This window comes from Pelophylax lessonae (assembly GCF_965119305.1).
Source record: "Pelophylax lessonae genome assembly, chromosome: 1".
In the NCBI taxonomy this organism is placed as follows: domain Eukaryota; kingdom Metazoa; phylum Chordata; class Amphibia; order Anura; family Ranidae; genus Pelophylax; species Pelophylax lessonae.
Genome location: NC_138768.1, coordinates 27,620,626 through 27,630,149, shown reverse-complemented (window position 1 = coordinate 27,630,149; position 9,524 = coordinate 27,620,626).

Here is a 9,524-nt window from a genome sequence, read left to right as displayed (position 1 = left end):
GCTGCATTGGTTCCTCAACAGGCAGAGGATGCTCAGCGGAACGAAGTGAGGGGAGTTCAGACTGGCTAGGACCTAGGGAGTGCTGGCATCTTTTTTCTATGGGCTGCATAGGTTCCCCAAAAGGTAGAGGATACTCCACGGGATGAAGTGAGGGGAGCTCAGACTGGCTAGGACCTAGGGAGTGTTGGCGTTTTTTTTCTATGGACCTCTCCTGAAAACGAATATCGATCTGGTTGCATAAGGAGATGATATTGTCCAGACCGGCGGGAATGGTTCTTCCAGCTAATTCGTCCTTCACTCTGTCAGAGAGACCCTGCAAAAAGGTAGCAACCAGTGCCTCATTGTTCCAGCTCAATTCAGCTGAGAGGATACGGAACTGGAGAGCATATTGTCCCACTGAATGGGATTCTTGGCGGAGATGTAAAAGAGCACTTGCCGCTGAAGAAACCTGAGCCGGCTCCTCGAAGATATTACGAAAGAGGTTCAAGCAGTTGGACAGGTTGGAAACTACTGGATCATTCTTCTCCCATATGGGGGCAGCCCAGGCTAGAGCTTCAACGGAAAGGAGGGAAATAATATAGGCTACCTTTGCCCGATCTGACCTGAAGTATTGCGGTTGAAGCTCAAAATGGATGGTGCATTGGCTAAGAAACCCCCTGCAGGCCTTGGAGTCTCCAGAAAAACAGATTGGAGGAGGTAGTTGCAGCGAATGAGAATCTGCGACAGGCGCAACAGGCCCAACCACTGGTTGCTCTTGGGGTTGCGGATTCGGAGTTCCTAACGAGGTCTGAAGCTGTTCAAAGTGGGAAGCCAGATCCTGTAGGAATCGCATCACCTGAGTCTGATTAGCATCTTGCGTCTCGAGTCTGCGAACTAAGCCCTGTAATGGATCGTCTGGAGGGTGCAGCACGTCGGCCGGGTTCATGGCTGTTCAAACTGTCAGGTCACCTGTGGCCAGGTGACAACTGCACCCTGTTTGAGGCAGGGGTGCAGCGCAAGGTAGTGAACCCGATAGCAGACTGCTGCGGATGGACCGGAACGTGAGCCCAAGATTCCCCAGGGCGCGGAGTCTAAGACCCAGCAGGTGTTCACCAGAGCCTCTAGTGGTGAGGATGGACTTGGCTGCAGCTGGGCCCAGGTCGCGGCCCCTGGGGTCCCCCGGGTCACGCTCCATACGGAGAGAAGGGAAGCAGCCACTCAGGACACACGGAATGGTGAAGGTAAGCCGAGGTCGGGTAACAAGCAGACGAGGGTTACCAAGGGACAGGCCAAAGGTCAGGGTAACAAGCAAACAGGAATAGTACAAGCCAAAGTCGGTACACAGAAAGGTAGATCAAGCACACGGCAAACAGGAAACAGGAAACAAACACTGTTGAACAGCAAAGCAGACCTGCAGTGCACTGGTTAATATAGACTTCCTGTGATGACCTGGGTGGGGCAGGAACAGGAAGGAGAGATCATAAAAAGGAACCAGAAGTGAAGTCTGACCTCTAATACAGACATGAAGGAACAGGTAAGCTGCCAAACACTATTGCAAATCCATGACATATACATATACACGATTTAATAAACATTAAAAACATTAAAATTATTAACTATATACATCAAAAATTAATTATTTTTAGTAATCATTTATACAACAATTAATGTCAATATCCACGTTTAAACCCATGGGCACCATACTGCGAAGCTGGTGGATCCATTTGGTTTCGTTACGTGATACTGCCTGCTTCATGTTGGTGCCCCTCCAGTGTTTTTCTATTTTGTCAATACCGCAGAATTTGAGTTTACTTGGATCTTTTTTGTGGTATATCCTAAAATGGTTGGAGACATTGTGCTTGCGGAATCCTTTTCTGATGTTATTAACATGTTCCCTCAATCTTGTACGTAACTCTCTTGTGGTTCTGCCTACATATTGTAGTCCACATTCACATTCCAGTAGATATGTCACGTGGTTACTACTACAGGTTATGAATTTATCAATTTTATATACCCTGTTAGTGGAATTAGACTGGAAATGTGTTACCTTACGGGATTTGTTATAAGTGCTGCATGTGCCACAGGTAGTGCACTTCCCGCAAAACCCTATTTGATCCAAAAAAGTGACCGTTTTTTTCAGAGGGGTCTGGAATACTTTTAACCACTTTGTCTTTTAGAATAGCTGGGCATCTATAAATAAAATGTTTTTGCTTTTGGGAGTATATCCTTGTAAAAGGATGGGCCAATGCGACTTAATTATTTTTTCGAATTCCTGATATTCCTGATTGAATTCAGTACAGAATGCCAATCCAAACTCCTTTTAGGGTCTTGGTTTGTTCTTAAGTAATTCCTTTCTATCCATAATTTTTACTTTTTGTTGTATATGTTCCAATTGTTGAGGATTGTAACTCTTTTCAACAAATCTGTCTATTAAAATCTTAGACTGTGTGGAATAATCTCTTTCTATTTGGCAATTTCTTTTAATTCTTATTAGTTGTCCCTTAGGAACTGCTGATAGCCATTGGGGGTGATGTCCACTATTGATAGGGATATAGCTTTTCCTGTCGGTGGACTTGAAAAATGTTTTAGATGAAGGGGCGTGGCTTGCGCGCGTGCTGGATGGACGCTTGAGCTGAGTGCTCTCTGGATTCACTTAAGGGGCGTCAAGCGTCGGATGCTACTAGGCGTGTGATCAATGCTATCCACCACGCGGGCCTCAATGGGACGCCTTCTCTGCTCCTTTCATTGGATGCAGAGAAGGCATTCGATAGGGTCCACTGGGGGTTTCTATCGGCCGTCCTTCATAAATTCGGGTTTCGCGGATTTATTCACGACGCCATTATGGCCTTATACTCCACGCCCTCTGCAGTAGTCCATACAACGGAAGCTATCTCTACTCCGTTCAATATCACAAATGGCACTAGACAGGGATGTCCACTTTCCCCCCTAATATTTAACATGATTATGGAAACCTTAGCCACGCACATCCGCTCTAATCCCAAAGTATCTGGTATACATATGGGAGATCAACACCATAAAATTAGTCTTTTCGCGGATGATGTGATACTTATGATATCGGAACCAACTACGTCCCTCCCGGAAATTCAAAGGATTCTACAGTGGTTTGGTAAAGTCTCCTTATACAAGGTAAATGAGTCCAAGTCCAACATTTTGGGTATTGGTATTAATGCCACAATGCGTAACTTGTTACAACACCAATTCCCGTATACGTGGGCAGACCAAAGCATATCTTACCTAGGCGTGCAGTTGACTGCATCCACGAAAAAGCTGTTTCATCACAATTTTCTTTCTGCTCGCGCTAAATTGCAGGACAACCTCAAGCATGTGGCTTCCTTTGAATTCTCCTGGTTGGGACGCTTGGCAGCATTTAAAATGATGTATTTTCCCCAATTACTGTACCTTTTTCGGACTCTTCCGATCCCCCTCCCAAAGACTTATCTTAGATCCCTCCAGTCCCTATTGTCCAAATATATATGGCAAGGCAAAAAACCTAGATGTGCTCAAGCTAAACTGATTAAACATCGTTTGGCGGGTGGGGCGGGATATGTGGACATCTCTGACTATTACCTGGCATCGGTTTTGTCTCCGCTGCGAGAGTGGTTTAGGGAAACCCCCACTACACTGTGGAGCGCAATGGAGGCTACCTTTTGCACCAGACAGAATCTGTCTGACTGGTTATTGGCGACCACCCTAGGCGCCAAGTTGCCCTCCTTTCTTCCTCCGTTTATGACTGCTGCAGCTAGGGCGTGGAGAATCCTTGTGGCACAAGATGCTTCAGCCTCTACAGGTTCCCCACTCAATATTCCGTTATGAGCACTACACTCGCTTATACCCCACATTGACGTCTCCGTCTGGCAGAATAAGGGCATTTCCCATCTCAGGAACTTATACCAAGGCCCCAAATTGATTCCTTTTAGTACATTACAAGCGAAATTCGACCTTCTTGGGTCCTCCTTGTTCACGCATCTTCGTGTGTCACATTTTCTTAATTCCGTCCAATCAGGGCCCGCGAATATCCATACTCAGGCTTGGCGGTTCCTGTCCGGTTCAGGACACCCTAACCAGAAAGGTATAACGGTATTTTACAACCTTCTTCAACATAAGACATCCTTCACCAAGACCGTTCCCGACATTCAGTGGGAACGAGATATTGGTCAAGAATTTACTGACAACCAATGGAGCAGGGCCATCCGATCCATTTATTTAGCTACTAGTTGTGCCAAGCTATGGGAGTTACACATACAATTTTCCCTCCGATGGTACCTCACGCCTTCCAGAATATGCAAGTTTGACCCTCAGAACGACGGTAAATGTTGGCGTATGTGTGGACAGGACGGTACACTATTCCATATACTTTGGCGTTGTCCAAAACTTACCCGTTACTGGGCTCAGGTTTTCAAGTTAATAACGGAAGTCTTAAACTGTCCAATCACAATCAAACCTGGTCTGGATTTGCTAAACCTTGAGATTGAGCAGATTCCTACCCTCTGTAGACACGTTGTGACCCACATCCTATTGGCAGCCAGACTCAATGTGACCCGTGCTTGGAAACAAGCCGATCCGCCAAATATAACGGGAGTCATTGACCTTGTCAACACACATTACACATTTGAAAGTTCACTTTCCCTCAAGAACCGTTCTATGACAGCTGTAGCTGTCCACTGGAAACCGTGGTATGACTGGATGGAGCATTTGACATTAAGCTCTGATCTATTCTGAATGCCTACCTTGACATGTTCTGTACCATACTCTGAAATGCTAGAGAGCAACTACCCATTCACACTCTTCGCACCTGAGCACAGTATGGATCCCGATAGGGGTGCTCAGGGGTGAGGAGCAAGGATATTTCTGGTATAACGGCGCTCTCTTCGAGTGTTCAAGTGGTATGACCTCCACAGTCCTAATATGATGTTCATGACAAATGCTTTACAATGTTAAGGTGTTAAGAAGGGCGCGGAATCCTAAGCATAACTTATGCATTATCTGGTTGCTGCTGCCTGTATCTGCTATTCCGAGCTGTCTCTGCCTTGTTAACAACAACAATTTTAGAGTAAGATCAACCACTGCTAACAACCTGCACATGTTTCAATTACTGTTGTAGTTGTTATTCTTATGACTGTTATTGTTCTTATGACTTTTGTTACCTCATCTGCATTGATGTACGTACCTCTGCTATAGGTACAAATGTGGTAGCTTGCATGCTACTTGTTCTGTATTGTTTTGAAAAATTCAATAAAAACAGTTTGAAAAAAAAAAAATGTTTTAGATGCCATGCTGTTATTGTGCTTATATAAGGTTAAGTCCAAGTAGTTAACCTCTTTATCACTCCAATTGGCTGTAAAGGAAATATCGTAAATATCATTGTTCATATAGGCAATAAACTCTTTCAGAGTATTCTCCGGACCATCCCAAATAATTAAAATATTGTCTATATATCTTTTAAAAGCTACAAGGTGGGGGTGAGGGTTATTAAAAATGTATTCCGATACCCATTTATTCATAAAAATATTGGCCGCAGTTGGGGCATACTTGGCCCCCATGGCTACTCCTCTCTTTTGCCTAGAAAAATCATGGAGGAGTAGCCATGGGGGCCAAGTATGCCCCAACCGTGGCCAATATTTTTATGAATAAATGGGAATCGGAATACATTTTTAATAAGAGCGAGTGAGTGGTTGAGCGGTGGTTGTGGAGGGCTGGGGGCTTATCAGAATCTGGAAGCCCCCCTATTTGAATGAGTATGAGCACGCTCTTTTTTCTGACTTTTCTATTGCCGGCATTCTTTTGTTTACATTTAAGCTCTCAACAGGGAAGCCTGCTGGCAGCTGATGACTCATTGGTTGTTAACCACTTGCCGACCGCCGCAAGTACATTTACTGCGGCGGTCAGCCCCTCCTGGGCAAAGTGACGTATATATACGTCGCTCGCCCGCGGGCCTGTAGGGGGTGAGAGCGCGCCGCCGGAGGCGCGCTCCCGGCCCCGCTCGTTCACTGAGATCCCCACACGAGTGACCAGCGGCTCCGATGTCCGCTGGCCACTCACGATCTCCCGCTGGAGAGGGAGAAAGGCAGGCGGCTGATGTAAACAAAGCAGCCTGTCATTCTCCCTGGTGTAACTGCAGAGATCATACGATCCTGCTATGTAGGATCGTATGTCTCTGTGGTTACAACAAAAGCCACGCCCTTTGACGGTTAGAAGCACGCCCCTAGGGACACACTTAACCCCTGGATCTCTAATAAATTTAACCCCTTCCCTGCCAGTGTCATTTTTACAGTAACAGTGCATATGTATAGCACTGATTACTGTAATAATGTCACTGGTACTCCCAAAAGTGTCAAAAATATCAGTCAGGGGTCCGATCTGTCTGCCGCAATGTCGCAGTCCCGCAAAAAAAATCGCAGATCGCCGCCATTACTCACTAAAAAAAAAAACAATAAAAATGACATAAATCTTTCCCGTAGATATTAAACACAATAACTTTTGCGCAAACCGATCAAAATATTGCGATTTTTTTTACCAAAAATATGTAGCAGAAAACAAATTGGCCTGAAATGTTAAAAAATTTAGATTTTTACCTTTTTTTTTTTTTGAGAATTTCATATAAAAAAATGTGAAAAATATTGTTATTTTTTTCAAAATTGTCGCTCTTTTTTTGTTTATAGCGCAAAAAATAAAAATCTCACAGGTGATCAAATACCACCAAAAGAAAGCTCTGTTTGTGGGAAAAAAAGGACGTCAATTTAGTTTAGGTACAGCGTCGCACGACCGCGCAATTGTCAGTTAAAGTCAAGCAGTGCCGAATCGCAAAATAGGCCATGGTCTTTGAGCAGCCAAATCCTCCGGGGCTTAAGTGGTTAAGGATACACCGGCCAGCTTCCCAGCTTGCTCCTTAACAGCCAGCTATTCTTCACACAGAATTTGAATTGGTCGATCACTTTTCGTTCCACTTAAATTCAAATTAATGAGAAAATTTGGAATTCATTAGAAAATTTTAAAATTGAATTAAATAAAACAAAAAAAAAACCTAAACAAATTCTGTATCGAATCAATGAAACAAAATAAGTAACATAACAAATCTATCCGAAGATAAATACATTTTTCCGTTCTGCACATGTCTAGTCCTCACCACAAATATCCCAATATTCAGCTAAACTCTCCTTTTCTTGAAATAAGCCAGGTTGAATGTAATATTGAAGCTATGTTAAATAAACTATTGGAAAAAGCAGATAAGAATTGCATACGATCAATGTATGAAACATATTGAAAACATAGTGAAATAATTATGCTGCAGAGGGCAATAAGAAAACACTTACCAGCGATGCTGCCTGTAGGGAATGTAAGTTTAGTCCACAACATGCAAGCTGGGCAGTTATAGCAGTAGTGAAGGGGTTACCGCACCATGCGGGAAAGAGATCTGCCTCGCAGAAGGAGCCACTGCCAGAAAGTCAGCAAGTCTGGAGTCATGGGCGGAGTCATCACACGCGAGCTGCCAATCTGGATGGAGGAAGAGAGCTGGGACATCACTTCCGCCATCGGGTGTAGCTGAGGAGTGGACATATGTGTGAAGGAGCAAGATGGCGTATGCAAGGAGTGAGCCAGAGCGCAAGGGCTATCCCACGTGTTGGTGGAGTACCTGCTGAGCGGACTGAATTGCCGAACTCGACCCTGTGGGATACAGGGTTGCGACTAGTGCCTATGGGAATACTGGCCCTGTGCAGTGGAGGGGACAAGGAGCATCTTGGGCTGGTATGTAGCCAATGCTTGAATGTGTCTATGCGGCTGCGGGTGTGGAGCCAGTGTGGGCGCTGCGGCAATATTCTGTTGCAAGCAGTGCAGAGTGATTGTCAGCCCAGAAGACTGTGAGTTGGGAGACCGAAGTCACTCGGGAGTTGCTGGTGTCTACAGTAGGGATCCCTGTGGGCAGAGGAAGAGTAGTGCTGGGAGTTCTGCTGGGGTCGGGACCAGTGACGCAGACCTACACTACAGTATGTAAAGCCAGGGAGACCCGTATCTCAGAGGTGACATGTACACAGATTGTGAGGGTCAAGCAGCAGCCACAAGGTGTACCAGCAACCACTGCAACAGCCAGCAGTCCAGCTCTTAAAGCGGAAGAGGGGAGTCAATGGGTTTCAGAGTGGAAGGCCTCTCATGTGTCCAGTGAGGAGGAGGCTGGAGCCATTGACATAGAGTCACCCAGGTTCCAGTGTCAGTATGGGTCCCTGGAAGAGGGAATTGATGTGTGAAAGTCAGAGGAAGAGACTAAATGGGACTGGGGAATCGAGGAGAGAAGCAGCTCTGCAAGTCCCAGTTCACTCAATGAGGAGACTGAGGGGGCTGTCATTCACATTCAGTGTGCCAGGAACTTGGGGTTCTGTAAGGCCTAAGCCACAAGAGTCCCAGATTTATCCCCACCTCTAACTTACACCTGGGCTTGGGGACCAGAACGACGCCTATGCCAGTCTCATCAAAAAGGAGGAGACCCTATACACCCCACGTGGGAGAGGAGGCTCTATATAAAGAAGGCCTAGGCTATAAGAAGGCTATAAGAAGATGGCCAAGACCCTGAAACTGAGCTGCAGCATGGTGGCCAAGACCATACAGCAGTTTGACATAACAGGTTCCACTCAGAACAGGCCTCGTGGTCGACCAAAGAAGTTGAGTACACGTGCTCAGTGTCATATCCAGAGGTTGTCTTTAGGAAATAGATGAATGAGCACTGCCAGCATTGCTGCAGAGGTTGAAGGGGTGGGGGGTCAGTCTGTCAGTGCTCAAACCATATGCCGCACACTGCATCAAATTGGTCTGCATGGCTGTCATCCTAGAATGAAGCCTTTTCTAAAGATGATGCACAAGAAAGCCCGCAAACAGTTTGCTGAAGACAAGCAGACTAAGGACATGGATTACTGGAACAATGTCCTGTGGTCTGATGAGACCAAGATAAACGTATTAGGTTCATATGGTGTCAAGCGTATCTGGCGGCAACCAGGTGAGGAGTACAAAGACAAGTGTGTCTTGCCTATAGTCAAGCATGGTAGTGGGAGTGTCATGGTCTGGGGCTGCACGAGTGCTGCCAGCACTGGGGAGCTACAGTTCATTGAGGGAACCATGAATGCCAACATGTACTGTGACATAATAAAGCATAGCATGATCCTCTCCCTTTGGAGACTGGGCCACAGGGCAGTATTTCAACATGATAACAACCCCAAACACACCTCCAAGACGACCACTGCCTTGCTAAAGAAGCTGAGGGTAAAGGTGATGGACTGGCCAAGCATGTCTCCAGACATAAACCCTATCGAGCCTCTGTGGGGCATCCTCAAACGGAAGGTGGAGGAGCACAAGGTCTCTAGCATTCACCAGCCCTGTGATGTCACCATGGAGAAGTGGAAGAGGACTCCAGTGGCAACCTGGGAAGCTCTGGTGAACTCCATGCTCAAGAGGGTTAAGGCAGTGCTGGAAAATAATGGTGACCACACAAAATATTGTCACTTTGGGCCCAATTTGGACATTGTCACTTAGGGGTGTAC